This window comes from Musca autumnalis, unplaced genomic scaffold (genome assembly GCF_047663935.1).
Source record: "Musca autumnalis isolate F117 unplaced genomic scaffold, ASM4766393v1 scaffold_2, whole genome shotgun sequence".
Taxonomy (NCBI): domain Eukaryota; kingdom Metazoa; phylum Arthropoda; class Insecta; order Diptera; family Muscidae; genus Musca; species Musca autumnalis.
The window spans coordinates 120,501,145-120,518,507 of record NW_027411755.1 but is presented as its reverse complement, the minus strand read 5'-3'; the positions used below and the strand labels follow the sequence as shown (position 1 = coordinate 120,518,507).

At 34.3% G+C, this 17,363-nt stretch overlaps 1 protein-coding gene across 5 annotated transcripts in view; it reads left to right on the top strand.

Annotated features, from left to right (window-relative positions):
• The window catches only part of hoe1 (OCA2 melanosomal transmembrane protein hoepel1), a 280,461-nt gene that overhangs the window by 127,213 nt on the left and 135,885 nt on the right, over window positions 1-17,363 (top strand). The window lies entirely within an intron of this gene.

The window sequence follows — 17,363 nt, the reverse complement described above, 5'->3', positions numbered from 1 at the left end:
TCGCTTATTCTCACCGACCATCCTTTTAACTTCCAATCTCAGCTCCCTGAATCTGGAGTCACTGGGGTTGGCTCGACGAATCTCATTAGGCAAATTTGGTAATGTCGCCGCCTCTCCTAGAAAATTTCGTCTTACTTCGGGTATTCAACCAGCAGGTATATAGCGAGTAGCAGTGAGATGTCTCAGAACGTCATTTCTGCTACCCGAACATCATAAAGGGTAGGCACATGTCTGAAGCGGTGATTATTGAACTCTCTGAAACTGGGCCAATTACGTTTCCCATAATAGATGAAATTGCGGCATTCAGAAGTGATAAAATCGAGTGGTCTGATGATGGAGACAATTATGGGGAGATGTTTTGACCCTGTTTAGAAACGACGGGTTGCCAGGTGACATCATTTGGTCTGACAAATAGTCACACCAGGGTTAAATCTGGTACTCACCCCTAATGCTGGTAGGGATCTCCTCATTAACCGTCCAAAACGTAGATATATCAATCTGCTCAGCAAGCGCTATACCCCTCCGGTCCTCCGAGAACCGAATGCCACCACTTATGATGGCCATTAAGGGGTTACCCCTACTTATAACTTTTTACGTCGGTGCCAATGTTAGCTCGAAGAAGAAGGTACCAATCTTCATATATTTTGGTGAGCTTATTAAATACATAAAAATCTTGTCATGAAACGAGACAGTTTTTCTTTTAATTTTTTGCCCGATTTGTGGACAAAAAAAGGTAAATTTTTCGTTAAAATCGAAATTTTGACTTTGACAATTCAAATTTCTTAAAACACTCACAAAAAGTTATAAAGATTAGGCCATTCATTTTCGAGTTATCATTGGCACCGCAAAACGCTTTTACCACAAAATTAGCAATATTTTTCACCAACACAAATTCCAAAAGTATTTTAAGATGTGCTCTTTTAGTTGAAACAAAGATCTACTTAAGAATGTTGGCAGTTTCTTTGAAAAATTAGTTTTTTTGGTCTGCACAACTAGGGATGACCCCTTAAAGTCCCCTTAGACCAGTCAGTTATGGATGAATTACTATTTTATAAATACTTGAGGTAAAGTTCTTTTTTTCAATTTTTGCAATAAAATCGCCGAGGATGACTTTAATGTCATAGGCTGGGCATCGCTTACATGTTTTCTCAAGTCGCAGCAATTTTGCTTGTTTTCGTTTTCTCTTTGGTAGACTGCATCAAAAGTTTGGTAGAACTTGTTACAATAAAGCTTTATGTATACTAAATATTTCATAAATGCCATAATCGGCTTGCAATAAAATACTTTGCTGGTCATCGTCTTCTATTAACAACAAATTCTGTTAAATTTTTAATAAATTAATTTATCAACACATTTTAAAGGAGAAACTTTTGACATTTAACACTTAATAATAGCTCTTAATTTATTAATGCGAAACATTCCACGCCACCACCTTGTCCTCTCTGTGTGGCCGAAATTCTCAATACAAAGAAAATAAACCGTTGCTGCTCTAACAAATTCCATTACAAATTCACAGCGTCATCAAACAATTCGAATTGAAATGTTGTGAACAAAACCCGCTATTATAGTTAAAATGTGCTTGTTGCTGCAACCGGCTAGTGGATGGATACAACCATACATACATATACGAAGAATCAACCAACGAACAGGTGGAATAACTTGCATTACAAGCATGAAAAGCTTGTATCTGTTACATTGCGGGCGACTTGGCAAGTTTATGGTTGCAATTAGTTTGCCTCGGTCAAAAAGCCAAAGCGAGTTGGCTTCTATGAGGTGTGTAACAACTTGGTGCATTTAAAATCTGGCTAGACTTCTGCAAGCTGCAGAATATGTTTTTTACATTTACAGTCGCCTATGAATTGCTGAAACACAATAATATCAACACATTTGCTTCGATTAAGTGATTTTCCTGTGCAGCGCACAGTGGTCGAAATCTAGTGGCGCAAAATTAATAACTTTCAAACGAATGGGGATATGTTTCTGAAATTTTGCACAAACTCAGTCTGGGTCCGTGGGTAATAACGGACTAAATATGAACAACACAGGCTAATATTTTGGTATAGCCCCCATATACTACTACTTCCCGATTTTCGGTATTTTGAGGATTTAAGCCACATTTTTAGTCAAAATTAGTTCTAATTTGGTACTTAGGGTTCCAAGTGGTCACTAAACTATTCCACCAAAAATTGTGGACATAGGTCTAAATTTGGGTCAAGTCCCCTTTTTAGGTACCTCCGGATTTTCAGTATTTTGGGGTATTTAAGCTACATTTTCCGACCAAATTATATGTTATTTGGTATTTGGGGTTCCCAGTAGTCCCCCAAAAAGTGTGGATATAGGTCTACGTTTTAGTATTGCCCCCATATAACGGTACCTCCTAATATTCGGTATTTAAAGGATTTTGTCCACATTTTCAGACCAAATAAGCTGAATTTTGGTGGTTCTCGTTGGTTATACATCTTCTTCTCCAAAAATTGTGAACATAGGTCTACGTTTTGATATAGCCCCCTTTTAACTGTACCACCTGAATTTTGGTATTTTGAGGATTTAAGCTACATTTTCCATGCATTTATCAGCAAGAGTTGCGGCTAGTTGCAGCCAAATGTTGGTTATTCGGAATCTAGGAAGTCCAATTTAATATGTTAACAAAGAATTGAACTGGACACTACAGAACTTTTGTAGTTACGCTCCATTCAACAAAATTATATTTAGTGTAATATAATTTTGTTGAATGGAGAACACGAGAAAAATAATAATTTTTGAAAATTTATTGCTATATAAATTTTCCAAATAGTCAGGCTTAATCCCATAGTCGTTGTTTTAATATTTAATTAAAACAACTTAAATTTATTAGTGAAAAATATTGGCGATGTTTACCAAGGGGTAAGGCAGGGAAGACTATATTTTCGGATCTCGCCACAGATCCTCATCAGTTCCCTTGTTTCTTGTTTTGTCAACAAGAAACTTTTTATACTCAAGTGTCAATTGCTCGCTCAAATTTTTTCCCAGTAATAAATTAAAGTTGTTCTAATAAAATATTAAATAGAAGTCGTCATCCCCAATTAAAAAACGCCAATCCTCCTAATTGCTATATAACTATGTAACTCCAGGTCCCAAATAATTTTTTTTAATTCAATTTTCACCCTCCCCTATTCATTAAAAATAAACTTTATTTAGTTTTGTTAAGAATTTATTTAGTAATTAAACAAATATATTATTTTACAACAATTTTCTTCTTTCTTTTCTGATGCAGCAAAATTTCTTGCATTGGATAGCGAATAGCTGAGAGAATATTTACAACAACAATAAAGTAAAAACCAGTAAGGAAAGGATCAAAGTCGGGTGGCTACTGTGAATATGTAAAATATAAATCGGAGCTATATCCAGATCTAAACCGATTTTGATATAATTTGGCACATTTATTTCCAGACCGAATTCAGTCACACATTCCAAATATCATTGAAATCGGAAATATATAGCGTGTTTGGAGCAGCAAATACGCGAAATCGGCCGAAAATATATATGGGAGCTATATCCAAATCTGTACCGATTTCGATATAATTTGGCACATTTCTTTTTAGAACAAATTCAGTCACACATTCCAAATTTCATCGAAATCGGACATATATAGCGTGTGTGGTACAGAAAATACGTGAAATCGGCCGAAAATATATATGGGAGCTATATCCAAATCTGACCCGATTTCTATATAATTTGGCACACTTATTTGTAAACCGAAGTCAGTCACACATTCAAAATTTCATCAAAATTGGACGTATATAGCGTGTTTGGTGCAGCCAATACGTGAAATCGGGCGAAAATATATATGGGAGCTATATCCAAATCTGAACCGATTTTCACCAAAAGCAATAGCGTTCTTCCTATGGGTAAAAAAGTTGTAGTCCCCAATTTTCAGCTGAATCGGACAAAAAATGCGACCTGTACGTTGCGAACAAAAATACATGGACAGACGGACAGACGGACAGACAGACAGACGGACGGACATGCATAAATCGACTCAGAAAGTGATTATATGTATGGTAACATGCGGTGCCTTTGCCACGTTTTTGTTCAAAATGTTCTCATGGCGACACCGTTAAAGTTTTTCCAAATATTATTTTTTGTAAAAATATAAGCATATCTTGACTATCAGTTTTGATATATAAATGGTTATAATTTTGTTTTTAAAATATTATTTTTGAGAATTTACAAAATGTCTAAAAAATGGCGAAGCCTCCCCACCCATGGGGCAGCTTCGCCATCGATATTGAATATTTTCCAACGAACTCTAAAACTGTAATTTACCATACTTCTTCCTTAAATATCAACATTATGCAAAAAAGGAACATGCTTTCTATTGAATAATCAAAAATGATTCTAAAATTTACAAAAAGAACCAGATTCTAGTGCTTAATTGAACTAGTTACTTTGAATTTAGGTACAAAAATCATAATATTACTAAAACAAGATACGTTTAGGATAATATTTGATTTTAATTTCACATTATAGTGTGGTATATCTATGGCATAAAGCATTTAAGTTAAACATTACACATTTCTAACATTAATCCACCACAGCCCTATCATGGCGTAGGCGCCCCACCCCCTAAAATACTTCATAATATTAATATATTGACATTTGTAATTGTTTTTTTCATGCGAATTATTGGGATTTATATTCTTCAGTAGTTGTCTTCGAACGGTACACAATATGTTTTTGATATCACAAAAGGTAAAGAAGATATTGCAAAACATACCTACCATAATTATTTTTCCTAATACCCTGAAAACACAAAACAGCGTGAGTCCGCTATCATACCTATGACTCAACTGCCAACTTTTGGGAGATGATAGATCTTCATTAAACTCACAATTTTGCATTTAACGGATTTTTTATAGCACTTGTAGCTTGCGAGAAAATCGGCACTGGCGTAGCCGCCCCAGTGGCGAAGGCGCCCCATGTTACCATATATCCCCAAAAGGAACTATGGGTCTATTTCGTTTCCTTTTGTATGTTACATACAAATGCACAAAGAAATAATACCCCTTACTACTGTGTGGTGTAGGGTATAACAACATTAAAGTCAGCAGAGTATCTGCAATCGATACAATGGAAAACCCTTCACAATTTTATACTTCGATTTTTTTACTTTCGCGCCGCTAAATCAGTGATTTCGACCTGTGTGCAGCGGAGTTTGAATAATTGATAAGTGAACAATTCCATAAGTGAACGATTTCCAATTTGTGTCCGTTTAGTTGTCAATTCTTACTGGAAGAAATTTTTCCAATGAAAGGTAATATTTTCATTTAAGCGAATAACATTTTAACCGAATTGCACTGTAATCGTGTAACATATTCTTGTTCGTCTGACCATAAACGCAACTGTTTTGCTAGTAAACAACTTTAAATGTAGCTGTTTGTTTATTCATGTGAAACCAAGAACAAAAACAACAACAACTTTTATAAAGTTAACAAATCTGCAGATGTTTTTGTTTATTTTTTCTTTGCAAGAATAAAGAGTACTCCCTATACTTTTTATACCCTCCACCATAGTATGGAGGATATTTAAGTTTGTTTTTCCGTTTGTAATGCATTGAAATAATAATTTTAGATCCTACAAAGTATAGATGTGCGAGTTGTTAGCTACACTTTTAGACCGATTTAGCTATAATTTGGCATATCCCGCTCCTAGTGGTCCAAATTTTGTATCTTCTAAAAATTGTGGACAATGGTTCACGTTTAGCCCCGATATAACGGTAACTGACGATTTCGATTGAGCTACTTTTACCGAACAAATTAACTATAATTTGGCAGTTAGCGTTTCTAGTGGTCAGTAAACTTCTCCATTAAAAACTTCGGACATATGTATGTCCATATTTTGCAACAAAATTACCAAAAAAGCAAAAAACAATAAATACAACCTGCTGCACATACATATATTTATAGTTATTCCGATAGTACAGCCCTAGCCATATTTTTTCTAATTTTTTTCGCCATTGCCATGCTCCTAACTACTTCACACTGGATTCACTGTAAATCATTTAATGAATGAAACATAAATATTTACTTAACAAAAGTTACTTAAGCACCAGTTTCTTGTTGTTGTTACAATATGTCTGTGTTCTCAATTATAAATAGAGATTTAATAAGAAACAGATTAAAACAGAATTATTGACGTCCAAAAGTCATGGAAATCTTGTTATATGCAGGTGATATGCAAATATTTATATTTGAAGTTTGCAACAGCATTAAACATTATTGTACAAAAGAACTTTTTAAAGTAAACGTATAGAGGAAAAGAGAGTGAATTAAATGTGATTTTTAAAGAACATATTAGAACATTTTCTGTTTTTTGCACTATTGCAACTGACATGAGCTTTTCATGACTACTAGAGAATTTTTTATCGAACTTTTGGCCTTTGACTTTTGTGTGTACTGTTAGTGGGTCCGTCTTCAAACATCTTTTCACACATTCCTCTAACAGATCCCAATTTGCAGTTTCAAATACTGGACTCTGTCATTGCCAGGGTATAGCTAGTAGAGCTTGAAGTGAATGTGACTTCTATATTCTCCGTATACGCCAGCTACCCCATTCATTTATCAAAGAATTTTGTTACAACCTATTATGTGGGGCAGACGTTCTATGTAGTACCATTAATACCCACAATAAAATGGGCTCTTGTTGACCCAACCAAAGCTATTCTCGTTAATGGAAACAGCTAGGTCCTTCAGCTGCTCTTATTGCTTTAGCAGCGTCGTGGATTTCGTTGAAATTTATAATATGTCACTGAATTCGGTCAAGAAATAAATGTGCCAAATTATATCGAAATCGGTTAAGATTTGGCTATAGCTGCCATATATATTTTCGGCCGATTTCAGGAATTTGCTGTATCGAAAAACGCTATATATGTCTGATTTCGATGAAATTTGGAATGAGTAACTCAATTCTGTTTAGAAATAAATGTGCCAAATTGTATCGAAATCGGTTAGGATTTGGCTATAGCTGCCATATATATTTTCGGCCGATTTCAGGAATTTGCTGTACCAAACACTCTATATTCTTCACATTTGGATGAAATTTGGAATCTGTGACTGAATTCGGTCTAGGAATAAATGTGCCAAATTCTATTGAAATCGAGTCAGATTTGGATATAGCTCACATATATATTTTCGTCCGATTTGAGGTATTTGATGCACCAAACTAGGACGCAATAATCGATTTTTCGACTTTTCGATTTTGGTCTAAAACTAAAAATGCGATTTTCGGTCTGGCGATTATTTCAGTTGTCTTAAAACTCGACTTTCGACTTTTTCATAACCGCACAAAATTGATTATAATCGACTATTCGTCTATTTTTGAGTTTTCTTTTGAAAATGTAAAATCGCCAAAAGTGTATGGGCAAACTCGAAAATCGATCACAAGATAATCGATTATACAATTTTCCCTCCAGACAAAAGTCGACTACGATTTTTAGACTTTTGACTGCAAAAAATCGATTAATCGATTAAGCGAAAGTCGACTTACCTATTCCCACACCAAACTCCTTATATCAGTCCAATTTGATGAAATTTGGAGTGTGTGGCGGAATTTGGTCTAGTAATAAGTGTACCATATTATATCGAAATCAGTTCAGATTTGTATATTTTACATACCCACAGTGGTGTAGGGTATATAGTTGGCCCCGCCCGAATTTCATTCTTTCCTTACTGGTTTTAAATTGCCATCGAAATTCCGTAGGACTCCATCATTGAAGATCACTTGCGCCTCCGATTATATAAATTTTTAACATTACCTATCGCTATCTGTGGTGATACTTCTTTGGCTGCAAGATATTGTAAACGACGTATAAAATCTTCGGTTCAGCCTTTCGGTGGAATTTTTCCCAGGGACCTTAACCCTTGACCATAGTTTACCGCTTCCGTTTCCAATTTTGTGGCCTATGGGTTTCCAAGTTGAGTTTCATGATTCGGTAGTCACAAAATACAATACCGCAAAATTCATCACTTTCTCTCTATAATAATAATAATAAAATTAGGTCAATTTCTTATATATATATATAGCATCAGTGATATCTCTAAATATTCTCCCGACCTCCCATACATCATCCCATAAATCCCAACACGACCAGGCATTGCGGGACATGTCACAAACATATAATTGCTGGTTATCTCCTTGGACGAAACAATGGGTCGTCTGGATTGGTTGGTAGAGCTGGAAAAATATTAACGGTCGCCAAATTCAAAAATATGAAGCGTTGTAAATCGTCTATGCGAGAGCTATAATGTTAAAATGGTTGCCCAATATTTTGAAAAAAAAAATCGCAGAAAGGTAAATAAATCAAAGCTCAGACACAACCAATTTGAACAGCAAATGTCCTCTTTCAAATGCCTCCTTATCCATAAACTCCTTAGGGAAAACCGAAAGTGAATATTTTATGGTAGGTTTCAACGAACTTGGCTGGTTACCCATCGGCTGGTGACCCATCGGCTGGTGACCCATCGGCTGATGACCCATCGGCTGGTGACTTATCGGCTGGTGACCCATCTTCATTCGCTTACTCATATTCTGATTTCATTCTGTCTAGGCGGTATACATTCAATAAAACCTTAGGCGATTGATTCTGTGGCATCTTCGTTATTGATCCAACAGATTGGGAAAATTAATTTCATTACTGATTCTTAATGCCATATATTTTCCGCTGAACTTCCAGAGGCTTGATTTATATAATGTCGTATATATTATGCAAGGTAGTAATTCAAATGAAGAAACAGTGTAACATCAAAGACATAAATAATCCATGTACATTTTTTCATGTAAGCTTTATTTTTGTACATACGCATTAGTGCCCATTAGTATGCAGCGTAATTACTAAACCTCCGTTCTACATATTTTCACAAAGATACACACAGGTACTGGATGCCAAGCCAATACGCAGAAAATAAGCATAACAGTGATAAGAGACGTTTCCGCTACGCATAAGCTTTGCACTCGTTTTTGTTCTAATTCCGGCTTTTACAGTAAATTATTAATGCACTTTTTTATATTTTAATGACGCCTTATGTAATCTTAAAAAGCTAAAATTAATGAAAAATTAACGATAAAGCCATGTTTTATATCCGTAACCATTTTTAGCTGTGGTCTACATAACAACCTTTCTCTTTCCTTCTTTTCAACATATCAAAGTGCAAAACTTAAATATAACATTCATGTGAACTTGAGATTTTTCTTCTTTGTGGCTGCTTTCTGTGTTTATCTTTTGCCAGTTAATGGAAAAACTTTGCTCTCCACGAAAACCAACCACACTGAAATCCCCAACTAATTGGAAAGCATTAAGAATTTATGAATTGGTATGAAATTCTTTTGTAAAAATTCGACGAATCTCAAAATAAAAATAAATGAAAATTTTCATCGCAAAAAAGGGAAACAACAACAACAAACTTGGACATGTAAATACAAGATGTGTCGCTATGGGAAACAGCAAAGAGAGTTTTAAAATTAAATTGTTTTTATTTTTGGCCTAAACCAACAAAAGACAACAACAGGAAAACAATGGAAATCATTACGGGTGGTCCATTCATTTTTGCTATCTCAAGCAGAACTTAAAATTGCTTTATAGCTTTGAGACAATATGGCATGAAAATTTTATGGCTGGCTTTATGGTTTGTGTTCGTGGCAAATGTTGTTGCCATTTTGTTTGTGCCTCCCTTGTTGACTGACCATTTTGCTATGTCATACACCTGCGGAACCTGTGGAGCTACGTTATTCATTCATCACCCTTATCATTTTAAGATTGACCCACATATTTTTTGCTTCAACTTCCGTTTGGGATGTGGAAGTTATTAAAAGTAGCATGTCGTTTTATATACATACTTATGTAGAGTTTATACCTGCAAATTTCAGGGCTTAAAATAGCCACTATTTTTATATATTCGTTATATAAGATACAGAACGGAATTAAATATATAGGAATTGCCAAAAACTGTTGGCATAAATTCTCAACGTTTTTGTGGCGGGAAAAGAAGCAATAACTGGAAATGACAATTTCCATATTTTTATACCCTACATCACACTGTGGTAAGGGGTATTATGTCTTTGTGCATTTGTATGTAACATACAAAAGGAAGCGAGATAGACCCATAGTTCCTTTTAGTGATATACATACTGTCACTTTCTCAATCAATTTATGTATGTCCGTCCGTTTCACAGCGGTTGGAATCAATGAACAGCGGCGCGAAACTAATAACTTGAAAAAGTATTGTGATATGTTTCTGAAATTTTGCACAAACTCAGTCTGTGTCTAATAATGGACCAAATGTGAACAACATCGGCTAATATTTTGTTACGAGGAAAACTAGAAAAGTTTTTGGCCTAGGCAACAAGCTGTGTTGCCACGCGCCATTTCACATTTTTTTGGAAAGTTTGACAGTTTTTAGCCTAAACTTAGGACAGTATGATACGACCATGTGTTGTGTGTTTTTCACAGTGACTTAAAGAAACTTGTGAACATTTTCGTCAAATTATTTTTCACAATTTCGACGTGGATAATCACGGCAAGAGTGCATCGATCAGATTAAATCTTTGTATGTCGATAAAGGACCACCCTATAGTACTAGGAAAAACTGGTTTAATGAATTCAAAATACGAAGGTCGTGGGTGTTGTGCCAGAAACAAATTTATTCCACCAACTAACATTTGATATTGCATGACCACTTGGCGGCAAAAATGTGGTTTTTCTCGTTGGATCCCGTGTTGATCGGTTCAAGAAATTTCGAAAAAATACGATCGCGGTGCTTCAAAAGACGTTTAAAAGATGGATCCAGGTGACGAATAATGGATCTATGCGTATGAGCCCGAAAAATAGTAGCGATCGCTAGAAGATGCTATTAAAGCAATCAAAAACCATGTTTGAAAGTGTCTCAATCGGAATGGAAAAAGTGTTTCGACAATAGGTTTGAGCGCATGAAAAATTTTATAAATCATGCAGGAGACTACTTAAGAAAACAAAAAAAACTATTTTTGATGGTAAATATTCGCGTTTTCATTGTTAGGCCAGAAACTCCTCCGGTACCTTCCGATTTCCTGTATTTTGAGGATTTTATCCATATTTTCAGACATTATACATTGGAGGTTCTCCATCAAAAATTGTGAACATAGGTCTACACTTTTATATAGCCGCATATAACTGTGCCGCCCTATTTTGGGTATTTTGAGGATTTAACCTACATTTTGCAGGCATTCATCAGCAAGAGTTGCGGCCAAAATTTGGTTATTCGGAAAATCAATTTAATTCGTCAAAAAAAAAAAAAAAAAAAATTGGACAGACCATTCCATAACATTTGTAGTTACATTCCATTCAAGCTGATGCGATGTGAGATCGAAATAGCTCAGCAGCGGTTCTGTTGACGGCGTTTAAAGCCTTCGCCAGTAAACCATTTTCTCCTGCCGCTTTGTTACTTTGTCTACCCTCGACCCTAGGCCAATGAGGTTATATATAATGAAAATGTACCTCATCAAAATAATGGTTTTAAATCATGTTCAAATATGGACTATAGGGATCCACTCCCTCGGGTACCTCCTTACAAAATTTCAACTTTTTTTTGCAAAGGGACATGTTTACGATCGTTTCGAAATTTTAACAGCAGCTAGTCCTCGCGGTTCATATTGCGACAATACATTTTTTACCGGTTGTAAGTCCATACTGGCGAACATTATTACCCTAAAGCTGTAAAAACTACCTAGCCACAAACAGTGGCTCTTACAGTGAGTCCACGTTCGAATATATGCAGATCGTTATTGTTCTTCCCAACTTACGTCAAATTCGAATATGGACTTCATAAGCCCACTTCTTCTTGTACCTCCCCCACAAAGGTTCAAACATTTAGGCTTAAGAACAACCTCCCCCACAAAGGTTCAAACATTTAGGCTTAAGAACAGGTTCAGACCTATTCGCGGATAAATTTTAGACTTTATTTCGGATAATTCTCGTGTTAACTAAAACCAACCTTTACTCGGGTTGCTTATTTTCATTGCGTCATACGGGTATAATTGGCCTAAAACCCAATCTATTTTTATAATTTAAATTTAAATATGCGATAAAAATTTAATCATAAATGTTAGAATCATATAAAATCAGGGATTTGTTAGGAATATATGTAGAGTATTTTCCCAATCAAAAACCAAGGGGTTGACATATAAGGATACGCCTATAATACTCTCCAAAGTTTTTGGTACTTTTAAAAGAAGGCCCGATTGAAGGAAAACTATACGTTCTAGAGAAAAAAGTTATTTCCTAAAAAAATGCTTAAAAAGTCTCAAAAATATAATTTTCTTAAACAAATTTAAGTTTTCTCGCAAAAACAATTTTCGGCGCTAAGTGGGTTTATGACCGATGATTTTTGCAAGTGGAAACTAACTTTAGTTCAGAATATTTTATTGTGGAGGGTATAAAAAGTTCGGCCCGATCGAACTTAACGATTTTTTACATGTTTTCCTTTCTGTTTCCTATCAAAATAAAAAGGTCAGGAAATACTGAATTTAGTCACACTGTGCAAACAAACACTATTTTCTCGTAGTGTTCAATACTTTCTTTTTTATCTCTCAATATTCTTTTGGGTTCAATGACTGTGACGTTGTCCTCATCAATTATTTTGTGTTCGTGAATTATTAAAACATCATTTATTAGATATTATTGGGTTATATTTGTTGTATGATTTTGCCTCTTAAAATACAGTGACGAGCACAAATAAAAAGTAATGTTTTTGGTATATTTCCTTTGAGGTATGTTTGTTTTTCGGTTGCTGTATGTTATTGTTAAACAATATACAACTTGTTTTTTTTAAGTCCCCCACCAGTGTTTATTATTAAGTAAAGCTTAACGGCATATTTGTTTCACTGAAGAATTGATGCCTTAGGCAAAAATACAATATAGTAAAAACAATATCCAAAGTTTGAGTAATCATCTCAAAACTTCAAATGACATTTATTACCCACACTCCTAGAACTGATACCCTTGTTTACTTTTCTATTAAAGTCAATCGAATAACGTTCTTATGTATCTGCGTGTGTGTGTTCAATCAAAATGAGTTTCTTTCATGATTCTTAGTGTTTATTTCATTATTCATTTAATTGAGTTTGTTGTTATTTGTGTACGTAGTTTCTTTATTTTCTTTGTGGAGTTAAGCTTTCTATCAATATTTTCTCCAAAAAGCGTTGTTTTGTCATTTGTCACTTTTTCCAAGACATTGTGTCAAGTGGCGGAGTAAGTGAAACATGTTCATTGGATTCGGAAATGAGAACATTGAACATGAAACAAATACATACACATATTTATGTATATGTATGTACCCAGCAAACCAAATGTCGGATGTCCGACATATCGGAACAATTTCGGAAGCAAAATCGTTCAGTTTTCGAATCGATTTCTATACGATTTATCGTAGGGGAATTCGTTCAGATTTTGTTCCGATTTCGGAGTAAATGTCGGAAGTAAATTTCCCTTCGAATATGCTAATGTTTTTCTTCCGATTTCGATACGAATTCGGATCGATATGTCGGAAACAAATCTCCCTTCGCACAACAACCACCTTTTGTATATATCTAACAAGCAACATTTTAGTTTGTTGTCGAAAAACAAAATGGTTGGTTATAAAATTCGCATATACATTTTTTAAATATTTTAAATATAAATGCAACATATGATAATTAAAGCTAGTGCTAATAGACTGAACATATTCGTACACAAAGTTTACATTGTTCTCCTATAACTACAACATGATAACAACAATGAAAACCATTAGATATCTTCTTCCAATAAAAAACATAACAAAGAAAATTTCTTTAAAAAAGAGGCATCAGAGAAAAATTGTTTCCTTCGATAATCATACGAAATTATTCCAAAATCGTTCAGAAATCTTTACGAAAGTTCAGAAGGTACCTCAGATTTTCATACGACATTATTCCGAAATCGTTCAGAAATCTGTACGAAAATTCGGAGGAAAAAATTCGCATTTCGAATTTCCCAAGGAAATTCGATCCGATCCGATTTCGGTCCGACATTTCGTTCCGAAATTGTGTCAACCACTTCATACAACTTTCGTTAAGATATCGTTACGATTTCGGATCAGATATCGGACGTAACGTCCGAATTTTGTTCCGATTTCGTTACTATATCGGTACGATTGGTTTGCTGGGTATATAGCCGTAATTTCGTTATACACTGCAGGAAGGATAAAAATAACCGAAACTCACGCATGGCACATAATTGCTATGGACTTTCAAAACGCTGTACAATGTTAAATTATTGTACATACTTATGCATGTTTCATGTAACCGGAAACCCTCTTTTTACAATCCAGCACATGTATGTCAGTGAATTTACATTATTATTCTTTAAATATTGTATGAAAATTGAATAAACGTGAAGAAAATTATATATAATTTTATTATATATTTTGGAAAGAGGCAGAGTACCTACAAAGTGAAAGCTGTCATCTTGGCCTATAACCTAGGTGAATCGTATGATTGAATCACCTTTACATTTTTAATGTAACTTACGGGTCCACTAATCTCTAATGAAGATGCTTCATACTATTACACTGTGCAACATTTTCAAGGTAATTTTGTGCAAACAACTTCTAATGCGGTTTTTATGAAAGTACAGACCCAATAGACAAAAACCCTCTTTGGGGTTTGTTTTGTTAGATCGGGTTCGGATTTTATGGCCCTATCCAAACATCGTTAAATATTGACTTTTTAAAGCAAATCGGGGCTATATATTTAAAACCAACACGAATCTTTCCATGACATCCGCAGCAAACTTGTAGATAAGAACAAGAAGAAGGTATTTGGAAAAATAATCAACACGAATAACCTCATTTAGTGCCTCAAATTTTATAATATATCTAAAAATTCCGTAATTTGAATATATTTCGCAGCGTATTTCCAAAACGGTCAACTTTTTCTAGTTATTATAATTGGGAAAAATATTTGCTGAAATGTAATACACAACTTTTCAGAACATATCATTGCTCTAACGCGTTATTTCTAGCATATTTTTCATCGACAATTTGAAAAATATATCAACAATACATTGAAATTTCAAATATGAGAATAAACAGCCTGTTTTGTAAAAAGTACGATATGAAATCCCTCCTAAACATCACGAAATAAGTGTTTTACAGTTCCAGAATGTTCTGAAGAATTGCTGAGCACATTATTTGGAATTTTTTGCGAAAGGTTGCTTGGTTCAACTCTCAACGGTTTGGCTGTAACTGACCCTAATTCCAGAAATTATGTAAACTTTTATATATCTTATCAATTTTGATGCGCTAGTTGCGTTTTTTCCCAGTTCGTCAATTTGAAACTTAAGTTCTACTACTCTAGGAGTACAATATTGCTAAAGACCGCAAAGCAAAATTCTTAATAGTTTCTGAGATAAAGCCCGGATCAATGGAAGAAAGGGTCGTTTTAGCCCGGTAAAGATGAGGCCATAAAATCAAAACCCGATCTAAAAACATGAAACCCAACTAGGGGGTTTGTAGTCTCTATCTGTACTTTCAGAAAATGCCCACTAGAAGTTGTTTGCATTTTCAGTGTTTCAGAGTGTTATTTTATTCGTTAATTTGTGCAAACTAATTTGGTTATTTGTTTCTCATTTATTTATTTCTAGTGTCCATTAAATATTTTCAAACAAAGATAAATCGATTTCTTTCCCCACCCAAATCCAATTGTCATTAAAATATCGCATGGGAACGAAAACTTTTATTCAAAAGACATAACGACAAATATTATTTCAATATTAACTACAGTTCTCAAACTATGTACTGCACAACAATAGAGTTGTGCCAAAGGAACTATATGGAACTATCTAGTTCACTTCGCAGTTCCAATGGTCCACATTTTTTCTTTGAACAAACTGCGTATACTTAACATCACACGTTATATTTCATGATGTTACTCATACGTTTTGGAACTAGTACAAGGAACTAGGAACTAGATTACCCAACTCTACACAACAACACCTACAAACAGATAAAAGGATAGAAATTCATTTGAATTACTTTGGCGAAAAGGGAATAGAAAATGTGTCTGTTAGTCAATTAGTTTTCTTTTTTATTCGCATATTGTTGATAATTTTTTCTGTCATGATGACATCAAAAACGTTCAACAAAATATGGTAAGTTGGTCCGGTGGATGTTTACTTACTTATGTCATCCACTTTGTGTGGGGATTAGGGTTATGACTTTTTGACATATTTTTGCAAAAATGATTTCCTGTAGTGAGAATGAATTAACTTTTGCCTATTAATGCCTAAAATAACATTCATTCCATGTTATTATAAAAATATGTTCCGCACAAACGACTTTGAACAATTTTTTTTTTAAAAAGTTCTATGAAATGAAAAAAAATGCTCAAAGAATTATTTCCTGTGGCACGAATGAATGGATTTTTGCCTATTAACGACTAAAATAACTTTTATTCCATTTAAATATTAAAAAAGGTCCAGCACAAACAACTTTTAATTTTTATGATATATGAAATAATGTTATATGTAATATAAAATTATATATACTATATAATACGATGATAAAATTAGTGAGAAACAAACGGTTATGTCATTTTGGTCATGTCGTGTGTCCCTATGTCTTGTTTTCAGATAAATATCTGCTTACAGTGACTTCAAAAAATTGTCAAAAATTCTGAAAAATAAAAACTTTAAAAGCTTCTAGTGCGGAAGCTTTTTTATCGAATTATAATTAAAAAAGCTCATCAAAATATCATACGAGGTTGTAAAAAAGTCATAACCCTAGTGTATTACCATCACAAAGGCAAAAAAGATGACCAAAATTCCACAAAGTATATGTATGAAGAATGCATGCCAATGCCATTGGCTAAATATTACTTATCACAATAAAAAACTAAGGAAAACATAAGGGAGTAATTTAAATCGTTAGACTAATCATATGTTTTGACGAAACCCGCGTCAAACCATTTGGAGTCGATTTATTCCAGTTCCAGGCTCGTGCTCATTATAACTCTCGAACAGATCAGCAGATTTGGTCCAAATTTTTGATCGCGCAATATTTTGTCCAAACTTCCTTAGAGCACCAGACTACAAAATGTTTTCCTAAAATCTTGAGCAAAGTCCAATTCGATTTTTGCGAGACCTAGAGTAGGTTCGAATATGGATTATATCGATTCACTTCTTCAGATACCTCCAACACAACATTTCAATTATCCGATTTGACCGAAACTATAAACATCCTAAAATTACGTACATATATCAAGTACCAAGAGGGTCTATTTGGGACAACATCTTCGGATACATCCCTCACAAAAGTTCAACATTAGTGTAGTTTAAGGGC